General features: G+C 39.8%; 2 protein-coding genes across 3 annotated transcripts in view; one reads left to right on the top strand and one right to left on the bottom strand.

The window, feature by feature from the left end:
• Positions 1-20,117, bottom strand: part of LOC135698457 (uncharacterized) — a 202,774-nt gene that overhangs the window by 121,711 nt on the left and 60,946 nt on the right. The window lies entirely within an intron of this gene.
• chk (chaski) overlaps positions 19,129-20,117 on the top strand; it is a 67,912-nt gene continuing 66,923 nt past the window's right edge. For both annotated transcript variants that reach the window (XM_065218447.1, XM_065218446.1), the window contains exon 1: positions 19,129-19,341. The gene's annotated coding sequence lies outside the window, so the exon portion shown is untranslated. The remainder of the gene's footprint in view (positions 19,342-20,117) is intronic.

Below are 20,117 nucleotides of genomic sequence, written 5' to 3'. Positions count from 1 at the left end.
TCGTCATATGCTGCGATATTGCTATTGGTCCGTTTTGTTGATCGTTCTAGTTACACGCATTCAACTGCGTGCGCAACTCGCTACCCAATCAGAATGTTGTGTATGCGTAAATAAACCGTTCACGTCTATCACATCCACATCTCTCATTTCCTTACCCTTGTCTTACCCGCAGCTTACCACATACTGGTTTTTCCAAAAAGTCAGCAGAACACCTCTATATCTAATTTCATCTTGACTTTAATTTTTTGTGAATGCAAACCATTTAACGAGCCGAGTCAGTTGTGCGAGCAGAAAGGCTAACAGATTGTTTGGATGCGGTTTTCAACAAATTCGGTTTTTGATCAATTTTCGGCTTTCGCTTAGAATATTTTCGGCCTTCTGTACGGGTCCCGGTGGTAACATTGGTCACAGGTTACGTTGACCAGATTTTCGATGTTACACAAAAAAGTGTTTTCGATTTGTTTGCCTTTTTCATCTGATGGAATGATTCGTCCTCGCTAATCATAGGAAATTTGCTGTTGATCTTACTTGCTGTTCCTCAGCTTTGGTATTTTGATTAAGAATATTATAGAAGAGTCATTATGAAGGGTTGCCAATTCCAGATATTCATACGTCTGATCGTAACTGGTGGTTTCAATTCCCTGCGATCTCAACCTTTGGGTTGCCAGCTCTAATTCTGTGGGGTACAATAGGCGGATACAGACACCTAAATAAGCTTGAACAATCAACTAACGTCTTTTCTATGTGCGAGCGGAATAGGAGCTTTTCATCAAACAACATCCCGAGATAAATTACTTCTGTAGACCACTCGACCCTTGAGCTGTCCATGACTACTGTGCAGGAGGGAGCTGGTTTTGGATTGGGGGATTGCCTGTGCAGGAACATAATTGTCTGGGTTTTGGCGGCATTGATTTTGATTTTCCACGTTTTCGCGTATAGTCAGCAAAGGTGTCAAGGCATCGTTAAAGATTGTTGGTGATTTCGCGAGGCAATCTGCCTTTGACGGAAATTGAAATATCATCTACGAACAGGAAGAACACGCACCCGTTACCAAGATCGGGTATATCGGAAGTGCATAAGCTGTAAAGCAAGGGGCCCAACAGACTACCTTGTGGGACGCCTGCTGGCATGGAGAACGTGTCGAAAAGACAACCACTTAACGACACCTTGAATGACATTTGCTGAAGGTAGTTACCTGGGACTAGTTACGGGTGATTTTTATTGTCAAACGCTTTTTCGACATCTAACAAGGCCATGGCTGTGGACTTGGATACAGCCTTGTTACTTCGGATGTTGTTCATCACCCGTACTAGCTGGTGCGTTGTGAAATGCCCCTTTCTGAAACCAAACTGTTTCGGTAGGAGAATATTGCTTTCCTCGACAGTCTTGAGCAAACTGTTGAGAATGAGTTTCTCGAACAATTTGCTCACCACCGGTCTGTAGCTAGACGGCGCAGTTGGATCTTTACCCGGTTTGTGAATTGGTATAATTTTCGCCATCTTCTAGATGATTGGAAAATAGTGCAGTTCCAAGCATCTGTTGAAGATAGCGGTCAAACGATTGTACACTTTCGTGCTAAGTCTCTTTAGAATTAGGTTGAAAATGTCGTCAAAGCCGGGGATCTTCATATTTTTAGAATATTTCAGCGCTGAGCAAATCTGTTCTACCATCGGTTCGCATTTGCGTCATCATTTTCGAGTCTTAGAGGTGGAACAGGTTTGGGATGAGGCTTCAGAACCTTGGCTACCTTCCAAAATGGACGTCATCCAGATTTTGGACAACACGTCCAAAACTTTCGTTTCGGAGTGAGTCCATTCTGGAAGCAATCTGCCTGTTCAGATCGGTCGTTTCACGTTTTTTGTCCAGATCTCCAGTCCTCTGAAACTGGTGTCTACGAATATTTCTCAGGCGAATCATCATTTGGGTGTGGGAATCAATGGTAGGACTTCCAGCGCCCGGTCGATGTCATCTACGGTGTCAAGCGGCGGATTTTCGTCGATGTTTCTATCCACCACACGTCCAAACTGGACCTAGTTTACGTGGTGGTAGTCCTTTCGTTGGCGACTTGGAGCAGCAGCCACTTTGATGCCGACCACAGCCACCAACTGAGCTAAGGTCGTTGTGTGCCACCGGTTTGGATATACCGATATTCGTCAGGAAGAAGTTCAGCACGGAAGGGTTGTTTGGATATTGAATAGTGTAATAACCTGCAAAACAATCATCAAACAGAATATTACCATTGGAATTGCCTTGAGTATTATTCTATTAGCGGTGTTTTGCATTAAAATTACAAATAATGAAGAATTTAGACTTATGACGGGTAAGTTTCTGAAGGTCACCCTTGAGCAAATTTTTTGTAGGTAACGCATTGGAATGGCAAATAGGCAGCTATAAACGTAAGTTGTTCAAATTTTGTTTCAACAGAAACTTCCAAAATTTCAAAAACTTTAGTTTCAAATGAAGAAAGAATTTTATGTTTGATTCGTCTATGAATAATGATGGCAATGCCACCACAGGCTCCATCAAGATGATCATTTCTATAAATGTAATAATTTGCGTTCCTTTTAACCTTATGGTCAGGTTTAGTGAACGTTTCAGTTATAACGGCAATATGCACGTTATGAACTCTCAAAAAGTTAAATAGCTCGTCTTCATTATCTTTAAGAGACCGAGCATTCCAATTTAAAATATTTAATGATTTAAAACCCATTACTGAATTTCAAAGCTATGACGATATGGTTCGCAAATTTTACTCCAGTTTGAATAACATCAAACATGGTATTAGCAACAATCAATACGAAACTAACGATTTTAAATTGGCTCACTACTTGACTAGCCTATTGGTCCCAAGCAAACGTTTAACGTACCCCATTCTAGTCGAAATTCTAGTACTACACAATGTTAGTTTCGATTCGCTATGAAAGTTTGACAGATAAAATGAGGGGTTAGTGGATTTTCCTATGTTTCGAGGGGTGAATCGATTAGCTTGAGACCGAAAAGAGTAATAGAGCTGAGTCCTGAAGTGTTTCCACTTCACTCGGACATGGAGCATAAAGCTAGCTTTTTCTAAGGCCTTAAGGTTGTTTAGTTCACTAGACTTTAAGTGAACTAAATAAAATTTATTAGAAATCCCGTTGCGTGAATCGCCAGGACGGGATTTCATTTTTCATTTTAATTACTTGGACTGACAAAACTCCAAGTAATTTTGCCAGTTCATCTTTGATCTGATCCAGGGATTCACCATTGGGCAGTCCTTTCTTGACAACCTTGCACACATTCAGTTTTGGTGTCGTAGGTAAAAAATTGATGCTACTTCTTAGTAAGATACTTGAGAAGACATTTGAATCCTGTAACGCACGCCTCGCGGCCTGCGAGATCTCGACCACCGAATACGCTTCCTGTCTCTAAAACGAGTGGCTTAAGCGCCACCTCCGAAGAGGACCACTCGTCAAGTTTAATTTGCCCGGCAAGAAACCCAACCTCAGGGCGGGTTTGTGAATGGAAGAGACCGAAATTTAGTTCAAGAGCGATTCAGCAGACTGAAATTCCATGAGAGATTGAGATCCTCACAAACAGAGGCCGCTTCCAACGGTCCTAAGCGAAAGTTGAAGTTAACCGTCGTTCTACCGTAACACAAAAACCCCATGCACATTTATCATCACTGGAGGAACTTTCCCGTTCAGATTTCCTCCCCCGATCCTGACACGTGAGTGCGGAGACTGTTTTCCCAGGCAGTCCAACCTGGAGTAAAATCAACTACAATCAAAAATACTACAAGAAGATAACGCAAAATAGAACGACCAAAACGTGAAGAATCTAACCAACAAAAATTAACATTACGGGGAAAGCTTTTACTTTACGAAAATAACATTTATTTCATGGCTAAATACCGGAAATCATTAACCTAGGTTTATTCATGACTCTTGTTCCTTTCCCATTTTTGTTCGTGTGTTTGCTAGCTCTCCCTAAACGTGTGTGCGGTATCCTGATCTGTTTCTAGCGATTGCTAGCCCAACTTACTAGTTTTCTTCGAGCTCATGTGTTTGTATGTGTGGAGATTCGCATGCGTTTTTTTTACTCACGGTCGTCGTTGTCGTCGCTGCTTCATCCGTGTCGAAACAGAAGCATCCCTTTGTCGAAGGGAGGTCGGCAAAGTAGTAGCCTATTCAAATGGTGGTGATGTTGCACATTGCACCCCGGACTGATATGGTGCGGAAATTCCCAATCGAACCCTCGAATTGGTACTGAACCAGCGCGAATGCCAACGAGGGGATCGTCGAAGACGAATAATGTGCGTAGGTTCACGTGGTTGACATTGGCGGATTTGGCCAACGCTCTGCCGGAGAACAGTTAAATGGTGTCTCCCTTCCGAATTCTCTCCCGAACCGGGAACCTTGAAGTTGAAGCGTGGGGTCTAGATAGCGCGATTTATTTCCTCGATTGCGGTGTGCCGAGCAAAGCCATCTATCGCTAGAAGCGAACCGGTGCAAACTCCAATCCGCACAAACGATCCTACACAAAACGATCCTAAACAAAAAGCCGTCGAACGGCTGTTCGACACATTTCAGTTACATCTCCACACAAAAGACACTATTCACCTTACCTTTCTATAAACTTTGCACACACAATAAATGGACCGCACGGAACTTTTTACATATAGTTTGCACTCTACGGGCTAACGGAAAGGAACAAAGATGTAACATTAAAATCGGTCTTTTAGACTCCTCACATTTTGAACTTCACATACCACGAAAAACACACCGCGACACTAAGTACACTTAAGTACTAACTACTTGCACTCCCGCCTCTTCCACGGTTCAAGTCAAAGTGAACGAGTAGAAGTTCCAGATACCCTCAGATAGGCGTGATTTCAACGGTCATCGTGGCCGGAAGTACGTCAAATTACCGAAGTAATTCAACGACCTTTCAAACGACAATTTCCATCATCTTTCTCTCAAGAACATTCAATGCTACATCTCTTTCCTTGTCATGCAATTTCAGTATACTATCTTGCTCTAATCTATTTTCGGTTATTCTTTTATAAGAGAGAACGGTTCGGATTCGAACCCCGGACTTTAACGAACAGGTAGCGTATTCGGGTCAAATGGAGTGAATTAGCTGTACGTGTCGGGAACTTGTTGGTTTTTGTATGACAAGTGTAACTGTATATATATATATATATATATGGACGTACGTTCCTTGGCGGTGAATACATTTATGAACTTAATTGTAAAAAACGAACGTTCATGCAATATACTTAAATGTGAAAATTATATAATAGGAATTATGTGCAAATAAATAATTAATAAATAATTAAATGGAAAAGCGTACTTGTTACAATCCATCCAACGGCATTCACCCCGACGGCTAAATTACAGTGAGAACTTGAATTTCACGAGGTTTAAAAGTTTCGTGCGAAGAGCATGGAAATTGGAAGTAGTTATCACAATAGGGGGAATCTTTCCCTACTTGGAAAGTTTACTAGAATTTTTCCTGGATGATGGATCATTCTCATCATCCGTGAGCAAATCAAATTGATTGCTCAAATTAATTTCATCAGAAGGGGGATCAAGAGATTGCCCTTTTCTTTTCGGCTTAGGAACCATGGCGCGGCAGTAAAACTTTTATCCAAATCGACTTCCAAGCAGATTACTTTAAGAATCTGCGGATTTTTCCAAGTCGATATCCAATTTTTAAATTAAGCAAGCTAATCATGAATAATTCCAGTTTCATTAAGGATTATTCACATAAGATTTTTCAATGCATTCAAGTCGTCAACGCACATATAAACACAGCATAAAAACTATAGGCTACAGTGCTGACACCACCAATGCGGGGAAGTGACCACAACCGAACTTGATCCAAAACCCACTATGTTTAAAAGAAAAGAGACAATTTTAAGTAAAATTGATCTAAAAACCATGATTTTAAATTAGCTGTCCTGGAATGAGAAATAACTTCTCCTCTAATATTTTTACATGAAAATATTCATCAATGCACGTAAAATTGAAATGATCACGTCATTTCTTTAAAAAACTGGTTGCCCCCATTTGCAAATTATCGCAAACCCCCCCCCCCTTTTTTGTGCATCTAAAACTGCAATTTTTGTGCATCTAAAACTGCTCATAAAGACGATCATGAATAAAAACTGAAAATTTTCATGCATTTCCAAATGCAAAACCAGGCTTCGTTCTCTCCTCGGTGTGAGTAAAAAGAAAAGTGTATCTGATACGTGCACCGCATCCAACAAAATGGTGCGCGCACCGTAGGTCGGCTTACTCTTAGGTTCAAGCGCACCGATTGTACGTGAGTGCGAGAGTGCAATACATCGCATACACTTCGGCAAATGAGAAATCCCGAAGTTTTACACTTGGCTACACTCGGCTTTTTTACCAGAGCAAGAGCACGCTCGCTGAAGCGATTGCGTTGCGCATTTTCCTTACCTCATAACAGCTGGGGCATTCCCTGTGCTTTGTCCAGTTGCCTCATCTGTATTTTCATCGCAAAAAATCTTTTTAATCTTTATCTGACTAACCAAAAATCTGTATAATTTCTGTATTATGGTCTCAGTGCGGATTCACGTAAAACTCCATTGAGCAAATTCATAGTTTAGAAGGAGTTTGTTCAATGTTTAGAATCATTATAAATGACTAAAGTTTGCTTTCTAAAGAATTTGAGTATTTTAAAAATCTTGAAATCCTACAATCTTGATTTTTTAAAGTGTTTTGTATCGCTTCTACTGTCTGAAAATACAAAACATTAAGAACCAGTTGTAAGAGACAAATCTGTGTCCGACTGAAAATTTCGTTAATGAAGTAACATACCTTAACCTTATAGTTAAAGTAAATTTTATCAATAATATTACCATTTGCTCTAACAAATAGTATCTTTTCAAACGTGGCCGATCCCAATTTAGTTCGATGTTTGGTCATTATTTGACCAAGGCTGTTAAAAGCGCGTTCGACAGATACTTGCGTGCGAGGCATCTGCAACACTGTCTCTGCAAGCATAGCCATTTCAGGACCGATTTTTCGGTTCTTGTTTCACCATGCAACCACATCTTCGTCCAGGGGCAATGATGGTTCTAACCACAGCATACGGATACGCTTTTCGATATGAACTGACTACGACAAATGATTTCGGAAATCTAAGACCCCGAATCGTACTGCCAGGATCGTACACTGTTCTCCTCCGTGTCTCTCTCTCTCTCTCTCTTCGTTTTATGTTCGTGCACACTCAAAAAATTCCACACGCTATCATCATGTGTCTCACACTTAATTTTGCGCTTATTGTGAAACACATCCATTTCATGTGTGAATCTTATGCTATGAACCATGCCTGAACACTATGGATTTGAATTGTGACACACTAGGATTCTATGTGCCTCATATGGTGATATCAATAGCTTTGCACACCATAGTTCAATATTCTACAATATTCTACTTTATTGACTTCTACTTTACCGACTTTTAAAATGAATCGACAAATATATAAACAAAACTGCCAGAGGCCAGAGCTTTCACATATCTGCACATATCTATCACATATCTGCACGATAGGGAATGCTCCTGCTCTCCGTTACATCGTTCGTGCACGGCGAGCAACGAAAGTTTTCTCCGCGTGCATCGTGTTTTCTTCTCGGCATGTGGGTCAACACATACACTTCCTAGGTACACGTGCGAGTAAAAGCCAAGCCTGTGCAAAACTGCAAAAAAGATTTTCCTACCACTGAAGGGGCGACATCTGTCGGATCTTCAGTATAGCTACTACACAAATCATATAATTAATTCGTTCAAATTTGGCACATTTGTTGGTGTCTGCAAAACAAATCGAAATATTAGTCGGGAACAGTTGATCCAACCTAGGCGCAATTGCGTGTACATCGAGTTTCACTCTATTTAAGTAGTCAGTCGATTCATCACCCAAAGCACTCTATTAAATTCAACAAAGTGTCGTATAACATACCAGTGTATGTAGAGAGTGAATCCTCGAGTGAATCTACACAGTGTATGTAGAGGGTGGAACACAAAGGAATGAAATGCAACAAGCGAATTAACATTAATAAATATACCAATCAGACCAACAATCAACCCATAGTTAGTGATATGGAATCGATAGATGCGGATGAAGCACATTGACCATCTACGAATGATTTTATTGCGTGGGTCACCAGCGGTGCCAAACAAAATCAAGAAGAAAACGAAATCGAATTGAATGTATTGAATTAACTAGTATTAAAATCTAACCCGAATTTAATGGCTTTTAAGGTTAAGGTTAAACGGTCGTGATAAAAAATCAATAATAGTTAATCCAATTTTCAAAAAAGCTAGATTGGTTACTGTATCCAACCCATTTACCACTGAAGTTTCTTTTAAAGTCTTGATAGTTTTACACATTGTCATAATATTTACTTTCATCCAAATCAAGCTGCATAATCCTCTAATAAATGGATTGACAATGCAATGCTTAAAATAAGAAAACAATTCTAACAAAACTCTGAACAGAAACAATGTACAGTTTTTGGTCCGTTCCGGTCGAGAACCTTTTGTGGGAACGATTTAGCGACTTAAGTATTTATCCATGAAGTGTCTAGGTACCGCCATAGAAAGCTTTCTGTTAACAACTGTGAAATTGCTAAAAAAATACTGAATTGACAGTAGGTGTAAAGTTCCTGATGGGACGATTATAATTCTGTGCATTGGCTCCCAACCACAATGCAATTAACTGGTTTATGGTTTTCAAAGCACTCGTTTCATAGCTAAAATTAGGTTCTCTTTCTGTTTTCATTCGCAAATTCGGAGCTCTTTCTAGACGTTTATTTATAGCAATCCGTTTTATCTTACATTGAGTTTATTCCGTGTAGAGGCATGCAGGGTACCAACGTGAATCACTTATCTGCAGATCTTCAGTGCGACCAAACATCAACAAATCGCAAGATAACCATAGCATAAAAGACGAGTAAAACTGGTTCAATCTAAACCGGATTTGCGATGTTGTGGGTTGTGGTACACTTAGGTAGGTTGGTACCACAAAAGTACAAAAACGAGATGCCTTTTTTGCGCTGCTGGTCTGTGTTGGTTTCAATTAGCTTCAGTGTTCAGATGAGCATGAGCGCTGGTTGAATAGAAGGCACGAAACACGTTTCAAGATGCTTGTAGCCGGGGTTGTTTTGTAGCACGGGGGTTGGTGGTATGACGTCACGTAGCGTCGCATGGAAACAGCCGGGTTTTCACAGGTGGAAGTGATGCGGATGCGGTATTACGCAATGTGTATTCTTTCGTGCGTGCCGGGGTAGGTAGGAATCGAAAAATCGATTCTGCTCATGGGTTTGAATGTTTGCAGCTTTGTAATTGATATGAGACACTACAAGTGGTGTTGAATTTATACATAAAAATCATAAACAGTTGATTTATGAAGTAAAGGCTCGTGCGGTGACTTTTCTCAGTGGAAAAATATTTTTACTGAAGAGTTTTTTAACGACGACGTTGATGCACGTGTTAGAATGGTATTGAATGGTTCGGATTGAGAATATATCTTGCAAGAAAAAAATAATAACAGCTGTACGTGCAGCTGATAAATACCGTAAAATGACATAATTTGCTTCAATCTAAATACAGATTGTCAGGTCTGGTTTACGTTTGCGACTTGGGCTCTTAATATGAAAAAAACAGAGTCGAAAGCTTTTGGTTTAAGTCGGATCAACTTTCAGTTCTGGGTAAAATTGTTAGTCAGAATTTAAAATTAAATGGGGTTTGCAACGAATCAATCATGGATGATCATATTTAGTGTTTAGGAGTTTCCCCTCGCAAAGAAGCTAGGCTCTGTGCAGGATGGTGTTCCGTAGTTGAATAACATAAATAAGTTTATTTAACTGATATATAACTTCAACAGTTTTATGTACGAGAGGCACGTATTTATCCGGGCGAATTACTTATTTCCGTGAATCTATGGATTATAAAGAGGTAAGTCATTGGGTAAGTAGATTCAGTTCAGCATCTTGAGTATTCTAAAAGAGTTCCACATTAGTCTATTCATATTTATGAGCGGAGATTGTATGCTAAAGCGAAACTATTTCAACTATACATTTTGAGCTCCTGATGTAACCGCTTTGATTGAGATGCAGGAGAACTGGAAACAAGATAATATGACGGGTGCTGGAATAACCGACCCTGGGGCTAACTTTTCGGTGTCGATGGGAAAATGGCCCACGGTATATCATGCTAAAATATATGCCATGTAATTTACATATAAATGAATTATAAAAATGCAAATATATGCATTTTCTCAGATAGTCAAGCGCCTGAATGCTTTAAAATCCATAGGTTAAGGGTTGTGTCCAAAGCATTGGTTGGCAATTAATTAATATTTTTAAATTAGGTGGGTGTTCAATAATCTTTGAAATTTCAAAATAGGTTCTTTTATTATTCATAATTAAGCTCCAAACTGTCCAATGTTCACTCAACTTTCGGAAACTTACTAATGTTAGTGATGGCAAAACAACTTTAGAAATCAAAGTGCACCTGACATCACAAATGTTTATGTTGCAAAACCATGGCAGACAAGTGGCTTTCAACTGGAGCGGCACCGGTGGTGTAGTGGTAAGCGGGATTACCTCTCACTCCAGCAGGCCTGGGTTCAATCCCAGTCGGCACCGCCGGGATGTTCTGATGCATAACATCTCTGATTACGCCTGCCTTCGGAAGGGAAGTAAAGCCGTTGGTCCCCGGTTCATGAATTGATGGGTCGATAAGTAGGGTCCAGGTGTGGGAGCTGCCTCCCTGGCGTCGGTAGCATTAGTGCTCAGCACGGAAAACAAGATCGGCGGCTTTCAACTAAAACTTATTTAAGTTAACTTAAACTCAGTTTGTGTTCAATTAGAAATCTATAAAATAGAAATCGTTGTAATTAAATAAATGGAATGTCAATTTGATTGTTTAATTGAATCATATTAAACACCCAATAGATTGGATTAAAACCCATATATACAACATATAGTTCTAGTTCATAGCTTTCATTATTCTTTACAAAGAACAGAGTTTTCGAAAAGTTTGCATATATCGTGAGATATTCACCCATATTCTTGTTTTAGTTCGAACCAAAAGAAAAAGTTTTTGTATGGTTCGAACGGTTCGAACGAACACAATAATATGGGTGACAAACAAAACAAATTATTTGTGCTTTGTGTAGTCGCTATTTCCCAAGTACTGGTAAATAAAATGGAAGTTGAATACAGACGCATAATTCAAGTTGGAATGTAACAATACAATTTTGAATTAGTTGTATTCATCTGAGCAACTTTTCGAAAGACAGCAACATTCTATGTTGCAGAGCAGTCAAGTTAAAGCAAGCAATCAGAAGTCAAATTCTACATAACTGCTGACATATATGAGAATTCTGATCTGAGCTGTCCAGTATAATAGGTCTTATCCATATGAATAACTTTACTAAAGTCAGCCTACCTACCTAGTTGAAACACTGAAAACGAAACTAGCTCAGAGAGTGAGTCACTTTTACAGATTCATATGGAGAAATTTCTAAAATTGTAGATCACTCAGCGCATGAGTAACCTACACTTTTACAAATTTCGACATAAGAATGAGTAAAGCTGACTCACTCTTTAAATAAGATTCGTTTTCAGTGAATGTAAACTGCTTCAGCAAGCTTTTTGAATAAAATAACATTAGCGCTGCATGGTAAGTGAATTCTGAACTAAGAGGCCAATCATGTGATAGGTCTTGTTCATCTGAATAACTTCACTGAATACAGAATCCTGCTTTCTGGTCGTGCTGTCAAGTTAATACATAGAATTTTATGCAAATCGCACACTGAACTTGATCATCCGATAGGTCCCTTATGCATTCTGAATCACTTTTTTTTTTCTAACGAAGATGGCAAACCACACTGAAAACGAATCTTACTCAGAGAGTGAGCCACTTTTACTCATCAATATGGAGAAATTTTAAAGAGTATATTACTCACTCTCTGCGTTAGTTTCGTTTTCAGTGTACAACGCAATGAACATCTATTTACAGCACTCGATGACTGTAGTCAAATTTTCTACGTTTCCCTTACTTATAGGGTGTTTACACTTATGCTATTTAACTACCACTAATGAGCTAGCTGCTAGCAAAAAAGCTCACTAGCATAATGCAAACAAGGCATCAGCGTCTACCAGCATAAGATTTCAGGAGTAACTAAAATTTGTGCTAGTTGGCGATTACACTAGCGCGAGTAAATCCGCACAGATGTAAACACCCCGTTAAGCATTTAGATTACCATTATAAGCCCCACATTTTTTTTTTGTATTTTGATCATGTACATCAAAAAAGTCACACGTCTGATCGAAGTGTTTAAACACTTGATTTTTCATATGCACAATCACATTTATTTGAGGTGTATTTCACCATTAATTCAATGTGTTCTACACTTGGACGTGACGCACTTGGATTCTATGTGCCTCACATGCTGATATCAATAGCTTTGCACATCATAGTTCAATTTTCGACAATATTCTACTTTATCGACTCAAAAATTAAATCGACAAATATATAAACAAAGCTGCCTGAGGGCAGAGCATACACATGCCTTTTACTTAATGGGTCTGATTTGGGAATTGATCCTGGACTGTTGGGGTGGTGCTGCTGCAGTTGCCTTCGTTCGATCTCACTGACCCATGGTTGTTCTCATATAGTCCTCACCAGGCGGGTTCGTATTGGTGAGATTTGCGTGTGTTAGTGAGATGAAATTTTTTGTTAGCTGTGAGAAATTTTTTGTTTGCTGTAAGAACTGTCATTCTAAAGTAAAAATAAACAACAAAACGAAAACAAACCCTACGCTTGCACGATAACAGTCAAATACCCTTTTATGAGTAAAATTTAACGCGTTTTTAATAAAAGTGGTTTTACTCATTAATGAGTACATTATTTTAACAACAATGAGTTTCTGCTAACAGTAGCAAATAGTTACTACTTAATTGACATAATAAATTATTGATTAATTAGTAGTGCCACTTTTATTGACAATGGGTTCACTTTAAATCAAAAATAGATGTTTTATTCTTACCGTGCACATGACAGTATACGCTAGTGTGTGTAAAATTATATTATTAGTGTAGTGTTCGTGAGATCCTGCTTGGAGAACTCAATATGAGGCTGGTTGATAAGTATGAAGTCACAACTCATGTTTTCAATGTTTACCTTGCAGAACAAGCATTTCACAAGCATGCAAAACACTTCAAATCCATCTGTTTTGAACAGTAGTGCGATTCAATGTGCAATACACTTGAATTGATAGAGAAAGATTATCAACATTTCATAGTTTGAAACAAGGGAAATCAACGTGTAGAACACATTGAACCATGGTGAAATACACTTAAAATAAATGTGATTGTGTATATGAAATATCAAGTGTTCAAACACATCGATCAGACGTGTGGAGTTTTTTGAGTGAACAAAGACAACGGTAGCAGCACACATCAATAAACAAAAGGCATGTGTAAGCTGGCAGCTTTATGTTTATTTATTTCTAGCGTTCAAAATCATAAGGGCCTAACTGTTATTATCGATTCTCTTCATCGATTTTCACTTTGGATAACTACAGTTAAGTGAACCAATTTCCCGAAATTGTTGCAATACAATGCAATAAAATATTGAATTGGCTAGCAAAAGTAACAAAAAATGCACCGAGAAATGTTAATCCAGCCGAGTTATTAACAAAACAGAAAATCGATGAAGAGAAGTGATCATCGCAGTTAGGCCCTTATGATTCTGAACGCTATATTTGTCGATTTAATTTTGGAGTCGGTAAAGTAGAAGCCGATAACGTAGAATATTGTAGAACATTGAACCAAGCTTGCAAATGCTCATTACAGCTAAAATGCTATTTTTTTCGGATTTATGAAACTGTGAGATATTTTAATAATAATTCTTATTTTCAAGATGCAAGAAGAGAAGATAAAGTGTGTGCATGACACTTAAAACCTGTCAATTTAGCTTTCAGAGGGTCACAATAGCGATTAGCTGTAACGATAAGCAACGCGATGAGCGATCAATCAACGATCATAAAATCGCTAGTTGTGACCTTCTGAAAGCAAAATTGACACATTTTATATGTCATACACAAACTTTACCACCTCTTCTTGCTTTTTACAAATAAAAATTATCATTTTAGTATCTCATAGTTTCATAATAACGAAAAATAGCATTTTAGCCGTGATAAGCAATTGCAAGCCTGCATTGAACTATGATGTGCAAAGCTGTTGATATCACCATGTGAGGCACGTAGACTCCTTCCGTCTTTCTCAAGCAACACATCGATAGCCTGGTGGCTCATCTCTGCCTTCTGTTCGAAATGTCCCTCTCCAGTGGGATGTTTCCTTCCTGCTGGAAATCAGCTGAGATGTTTCCAGTGCATAAAGGCGCCGGTGGTGTAGTGGTAAGCGTGATTACCTCTCACCCCAGCAGGCCTGGGTTCAATCCCAGTCGGCGCCGCCGGGATGTTCTGAGGCATAACATCTCTGATCACGCCTTCCTTCGGATGGGAAGTAAAGCCGTTGGTCCCCGGTTCATGAGTTGATGGGTCGATAGGTAGGGTCCAGGTGTGGGAGCTGCCTTCCTGGCACGTCGGTAGCATTGGTGCTCAGCACGGAAAATAAGATCGACGGAAAAAACAAACCAAAGGTTTCCAGTGCATAAGAAGGGGGATGCAAAAGAAACAGCGACAACTATCGCGGCATCACATCATTGTGTGCCATATCTAAACTGTTCGAGTTGGTCGTTATGGAACCATTAGTCTCTCACTTCAAGCAGAACTTGAGCGAAGACCAGCATGGTTCCATGGCAAGGCGGTGGACTACTTCCAACCTTCTGTGTCTCACCTCGTACATTACGGAGAGTATGACAGACCATATGCAAACAGATGTCATCTACACTGACTTATCAGCCGCCTTCGACAAGTTGAACCATCCTATAGCGATCGCCAAACTGGATAGGCTCGGTATGAACGGCAGTCTCCTACGATTGTTCGCATCCTATCTATCTGATCGTCAGTTGGAAGTTGCAATCGACGACTGCCGATATCCGTCGTTCCCTGCCACTTCGGGTATTCCGCAAGGTAGCCACCCGTTGATATTTCTTGTATATTTCAACGACGTCAATTTCGTCCTCGACGGTCCACGACTGTCGTTCGCAGACGACATGAAAATCTATCTCCGAATCCGAGCCATCGCTGACTGCCACCTTCTCCAACTCCAACTCAACGCTTTTGCCAACTGAACCGCATAGTTATAAATCCAACAAAATGTTCAGTAATCACGTTCTCACGGAAGAAACATCCAATTACATTCAGTTATATCCTAGAAGGCGTTGACGTACATCGTGTGAATCACATTAAGGATCTGGGAGTCATCTTAGATTGTCAACTCATATACAGTCAGCATATCTCGTACGTGATCGACAAGGCATCCAGAACGCTCGGCTTCATTTTCAGGTTAGCTAAAAGTTTCACGGACATCTACTGTTTGAAGTCGCTTTACTGCTCCCTCGTCCGGTCGGTGATAGAATACTGCTGCCCTGTATGGAATCCCAATTACCAACACAGTGTACAAAGAGTAGAGTCTATTCAACGACAATTCATCTGGTTTGCCCTTCGACGATTGCCTTGGAGGGATCGCCTTCCAAGCTACGAAAGTCGGTGCCAGTTAATTCACCTGGATCCTTTGTGGAGTCGAAGAGATACGACAAGGGCCCTGTTTGTGGCAGACATTTTCCAGGGCAGAATCAATTGTCCTTCTATTCTACAACAAATCGACGCTTACGTTCAACCACAAGCACTTCGTAACAACGCAATGCTGAGGATACCTTTTCGTCGTACAAACTATAGTTCGTATGGTGCTATCAATGGGCTACAAAGGGGTTTCAATCATGTTGCTTCCTTGCTTATTTGATTTTCACTTGGAGACTCCGTGATATAGGTATTTTTATGAATTAGGGACTAGGGATTAAGTTGGACTTCACGGCCTTTGCAGCTTGTTACTACTTGACTATCTTGTATTTCCTAGTATTGCTTAATCCATCATTAGGACTAAACTCAGTCTGTTGATGTAGAACCAAATAAACAAATAAACAAATAAAAATGTGTCATAATTCGAACCAATAGTGTTGAGGCATGGATCACAGCATAAGATTCACACATGAAATCGATGTGTTTCACAATAAATGCTCAATTAAGTGTGAGACACATGATGATGACGTGTGGAATTTTTTGATTGTAGGTCAATGAATAGACAAAAAGCAAAGAAAACTAAAATTACATTGCGTATTAGTGCTACCGGCTCGTCTCTCTGTGCTCTCGATAGTCAGATTTATAAAAATAAATTTTTAAATATTTTTAAAAATTTAAATATTTGAACGGGACTGAAAATCGGTCAGTACCGCTAATTTATCCCAAGAACATAACTCTTTCTCTTTCTGTTAAAATGTGTGTTCGATCTCCACTACGTTGTCCTGTCGACCCTCCACGAATAAGAGATAACTATTCGAGCGAGATAAATATGGGAAACTGCCATTCGGATCGAATGATATCGGGTAGGGGCGGATAGCTTAACGCAAAAACGGGGTTATATAATAAATCTTAATTCTTAACTGCAGCAGGAGCTTATGTTTTGTGTAGGAATAGGAATTTGAGTGGGGTTCTCTTTGTTTATACTCTTTAGTATGACGCGTTTGACATAGATGGCCTACAGCGACTCACGAAGAGCTACTGATTCCGATCAATAGCGGTGCGTCTTCTTCCTCCTTCTATGGATGATCATTTGGGCTGCAGCGCGCTGCTTGCAGCCAGCCTTTCGTTGTGTACTGGAAAACAATGTTCAACGTCACGCGCCAAAAGCACTGCTGCTGCTGGTGCCGACGACCGGACACCACCACACACGGTGATTGGAGAACACCACCACTCATTATGCGGTGATTGAATAAACACCGTTTGGTGAGACCGGATGAAATTCAACTTTGAAATCTGTGTTAGGGAACTCACTTTTCGCATGCAATCGGTGATAATTTTAATTATCATAGCAACAGTTGCAAATTCGTGCAATTTTCAATAGTGACAATTTGAAAAATGATAAAGTCTTAAATTTAAGAGGTGCGTAGAAATATTTCTGATCGATTGGCGATAAAATTATTGAAATTGGTCCAGAGGCAGCTGAATTATCAACGTTCAAAATCTTTCATAATGTTGTTACATGTTCCATTTTTGGTTTTCACAAAGTGTACCCCCATATAGAAATCCCGGACGTAGTCCTACGTCAACAGCTCGTGAGTCTATTTTCACAACATCGTTGGTTTCAAGGTGATCACGCCGTCCGCTGCGAGGAAAATGTTTCTGCACGACGGCAGAGGGAAAAATTCCCCCTTTTACTTCTGCATCCATGCAATTCATTGGACCCGAACCATTTTTTGGACTATCAAAATGGAGCTCAAGAACTGAAAAAAAAACAAAAGTACAGTACAACTGAAAGAATACCTTTAATGCTCGGCAATTAAAAGGTTTATAAAGCCAAGCGTTTTTCATGCACAAAAAAATACTTTATCTTTCAAAACATGGTTTGAGTGCATACACCGTTGTAAATATAACCTGAAACTCATTGCTAGATTGTGTGACTATGTTGCACTATTTAATAAACGATGCTGATATCTTGATAAGGGTCTTATGGGCCCTTGGGGAATCCGGCCTGCTGCTCCCCATCAGAAAATACATTTCATAATGAATGGTTGGGATAATTGCTTACAACCGTACTGGTAGTTACTCAAACAATAGTGTCTTACCATTACGTTATGGCATAAATAAAAAAGAGGATACAGCACAATAGATCAAGGTGGTGGTATTATGTTCCCAACACAGAAAAAAAAACCTCTATGGCTGGATGTCGCCAGCCCGTTGTCTGCGGAGGTTCCACAGGTTGCCTTCCACATCGATCCATCTACGCGCCTCTTCGTCTAGCTTTAGTCGGGTCGTCTTCGATAACCATTTTCTCCGGGTTGTCGTCTGATATTCTTACGACGTGCCAACCCTAAATTAAGGTCCCAGTATTACGCATTGATAGGCAAGGATGCATCGACAATCGCAATTCACCGATGGCTGTAGGACGTCCGGTGCTGCGGTATAGATAGCAAGTTTATCCATATGGATATACATATGGCGAATTGTTAGAATGAGATAAACATTAAGTTCACTATTCTCAAATAAACATCCAAGTGCAATTTAAAATTTAAGAAGGACGATCAGGAGCTTATTTGGCGATCTGTAGTTAATTGGTCATATCAAGTGCATGACCACATCAATTTAATTTTAATGTGTACCTAATATTGAGGGAACCAATCACATTTCAGTTACGTGTGACATTGTGCTTTCTTTCTTCCCTTCGTCGCGCAACATGTAACCGACCTCTCAGTCGTACACGCGACACCTGTTCACCATAATAGGCCATTAAGACTAAAGATTTCAAAATGTTGCACGGTGAGGTATTGAATTGAAATTTAAAATGATCCTATTTCTCAAATAAACCTTTTTATATTTTTTTATGTTTTTACGGAGGATAAAAAGTCGTGAACGAGAGCGGTGAACTATAGTTCACGATGTACATTTCCTTCTACGCGCGGACCGGCTGTTGTTCACGAATATGGGAACGGATTATTTCCTAGCACGTATTAAATAAAATATTAACAAAATTAAAAATATTTGATGCAAGTGATTCAAATAGGTAGGTGGAGGTGAACCAGCCTCAGGCTTAATAAAGATAAATCAATCATTCAATCAAATAGGTAGATTTCAACTTTTTACCCCCCAGAGTAACAGTCACATTAAATAAAAATACTTCATTCGAAAACTATAAGCGTGTAAAAGGTTAAAATCTGCATCATCAAGCTGTTTTTCAAGATGGCCGCGTGTGGCCAAGTTTTAACGGCCTATAGGGATACTTGACGCGTATGCGCACCACCGTGTTTGGTCTGCGAGAATTGCTTTTCTCTCGCACGGCCGGACGGATTCGCGAAGACCCAACTCGCGGAGTCACCCACCAACGAAGCATAACTCTACCCGATCTGTGTGTCTTGGCTCAGTCAGTCTCGTGCACATCGTCTGTGAAGCAACTCGCGTACGTCGCGCGCTACTATCATTCGTGTCGCGGATTTTTTTTTTCTCTTGTTCAGCATTTCTGGTTTCTAGCTATTCGACTTTCGTCGACTTTGAGCTTCAGAATACGTTTTGTTCGTGTCGCAAAATCGATAAGGTGTGCAGCTGTTGGCTCGAACCCGGTAGAACTATTATTTGGCTTCGCATATCAAGGTACCTACATATGTATAGGAAAGATCGCATTGTTGCACTTATTTTGTTTGCTTTATGAATAAATGATAAGCATTGCATGCTTGGAAATGGGCCGCAAGTAATATGTTCATAAATACCGTGGATTGGCGTTTAACTGTATTTATTGTTGTAGTAGATCACCCCAAGTGTCAGTTTTCGCGGTCGAGAATCAATTTTACTCACTTCGACCGAGTGAGTGTGAGTTTTTTTGATAGGAATGGGAGAATTCGGGCGATAAGCATGCAATGAGCTCTCCGTGAAGATGCTTGAAAGCTATTGGGGATGGAAATAGTCAAAACAAAACCATTAGGAAGGTCATCGTTACCGTGGAATCGAGAATAAAGTAAAGTTTGAATACATTTTCCTTATCAGTGACGAACGATGTGACGATTCTAGTAGCAGCACGTGCTCCGACTATTCTACGTCAATTTCACGCTATTTTTAGCACGGAAATCGTGAAACTGTGAATGAACTGCTTTGCTCACTTTCTATAAGCGTATAATGGTGGATTTGCGGAGAATGGGCTCGCTGTTTATGGTGAACCTTCAATGTTCGCATGTAGATATATCAAATGCAACGATAGTAGTAGCTTTAGCAAATATAAACACACATAAAAAACAAACAAGGTTCGAAACTGGCAATTTATAAAACAACCGACAGGCGAGAAGCACAGATGAGTGGAAATTTCCACTCGCATCAGCCGGTAGCTATCGCTGGTTGCTGCAGCGGACAATATCGTTAGCTCATACACGTACGCT

The sequence above is a fragment of the Ochlerotatus camptorhynchus genome, unplaced genomic scaffold (assembly GCF_037179485.1).
Source record: "Ochlerotatus camptorhynchus isolate MF236.1 unplaced genomic scaffold, CSIRO-AGI_Acam_v1.1 ptg000086l, whole genome shotgun sequence".
In the NCBI taxonomy this organism is placed as follows: domain Eukaryota; kingdom Metazoa; phylum Arthropoda; class Insecta; order Diptera; family Culicidae; genus Ochlerotatus; species Ochlerotatus camptorhynchus.
The sequence above is the reverse complement of the archived record's forward strand: the minus strand, read 5'-3'. Positions and strand labels throughout refer to the sequence as shown.